Source organism: Etheostoma cragini, chromosome 3, assembly GCF_013103735.1.
Source record: "Etheostoma cragini isolate CJK2018 chromosome 3, CSU_Ecrag_1.0, whole genome shotgun sequence".
Classification (NCBI taxonomy): domain Eukaryota; kingdom Metazoa; phylum Chordata; class Actinopteri; order Perciformes; family Percidae; genus Etheostoma; species Etheostoma cragini.
This window is the reverse complement of record NC_048409.1, coordinates 27,726,420-27,728,128: the sequence shown is the minus strand read 5'-3', so window position 1 is coordinate 27,728,128 and position 1,709 is coordinate 27,726,420. Positions and strand designations below refer to the sequence as shown.

The following is a 1,709-nucleotide window of genomic DNA, read 5'->3' as shown; positions in this document are numbered from 1 at the left end:
GAGGGGCGGAGGTGTCACAGGGACCCAGCTTCTGTTACAATGTGCTGCAGCAGATTTGGTTTTCTGACTTAAATTCATATAACACTTCATGTTCAAAGTCAGTGCTGGTCAAACCAGAATCTAGTTTAGTCAGAGCGCGCGTGTGTGTGTGTGTGTGTGTGTGTGTGTGTGTGTGTGTGTGTGTGTGTGTGTGTGTGTGTGTGTATATACAGCATTCTAAAACACATTTATTTTGGGATTTCTGGTGGTTTGCATTGTAATGATAGAAAACTGGAAGTCAGTGATGTGCTAATATTATAACTTTAAATGTTCCTGACAGTAAATCAGACACTAGATTTTATCTTAACTTATTAATTTAGATATTTTTGAATGCATTTATACCAGTTCCACATGTTGGGCTAGTGTTATTGAGCGCAGAGGCTTTAGAATACATTTTGAATGTGTGTTTTTCTGGTTTTGGTAATGAACTGCTGCATACATTTGCCCTCACAGAGATAAATAAAGTTGTACTGAATTGCATTTAAAAGGCAACCCAGTGTTGCTATGGAGAACTTGGGTGTTATCTGTGGGTCAAGCGGAGCCACTGGAGGTAAGGGAGGGTCACGGCACGTCTGGTTACACACCTCCAACAACACACGTTTGGTTTGTTATGAATCTAAAGCTGAGAAATTCAAAATTTGGTCTATATAATGTCCAAAAAAGGTGAAGAATACCTGTCTGACCAACCAAAAACCCCAGAGATCTTCAGTTTACAAACAGCAAAAAACTTCATATCCTCACAATTTGATAAATCTGAAACTAGAGCATATTTGCTGGAAAATGACTGATTATTCTAATTGATTAACCAACTAATCATTTCAGCTCTGGATCTAACTGATGGGAAAATAATCTCTTAAAACACACCCCTGAAACGCTCACCAACCTCTGAAACCTGCGTTAACTCCCCCTGAGACGCAGCCAAGAGCCGCTGGAAGCTCCTCAACAAACCTGAAATCCCCTCAAACCTCCTTTAATAAACCCTTAAAACACCTGGAACACACTCAGGGGACCAACGCAACCTCTTCTCCTTAAAACCCGAGATCCTGTTAGTTAAAGGTGCTCTAAGAGCTGTCACACACTTTTTAGGCTACGACGTTTGTTTTCACATGCAGCCAACATCTCCTCACTCTCCGCAGAACACACGGTAAAAAAAACACGGCTTCTGCAGACAGTCGATATTATCGGTTGATTTAAGGCATTTCCCGATCCATCTGAATCACTCTTTAATATTCATTCATCAGAATCATTTATAATGACAAACAAATGACTCTGATAAATGAATATAAAAAACAAGACAAAACAAAAAGCAGTCAACCATGTTATGAGCGTTGGCGTTGCGTAGTCCCTGTTGGCAACACTCATTGTTTTTTTGTAGTTGTGTTTTTATTCAAAGAACTTTAAGTTTCATATCTTTAGTTTGTATTTTTACACATTTTATTTATCAGAAGTTTAATATATGTTGATACGTTTCTGGTAATATATGTATCGGCTGATTTGTCGTCATATCTATGTCTAGTAGATAGCCCAGGCTCCACAAACGGCAACAAAAACAAACTGCACCACCCTGTACCACCCCGCACCACCCTGCACCACCCCGCACCACCCTGCACCATCCTGCACCACCCCGCACCATCCAGCACCATCCCGCACCACCCCGCACCATCCAGCAC

General features: G+C 41.0%; 1 protein-coding gene across 4 annotated transcripts in view; it reads right to left on the bottom strand.

The window, feature by feature from the left end:
• Window positions 1–1,709, bottom strand: part of zgc:152863 (uncharacterized protein LOC562658 homolog) — a 13,773-nt gene that overhangs the window by 10,786 nt on the left and 1,278 nt on the right. The gene's annotated exons all lie outside the window — the stretch shown is intronic.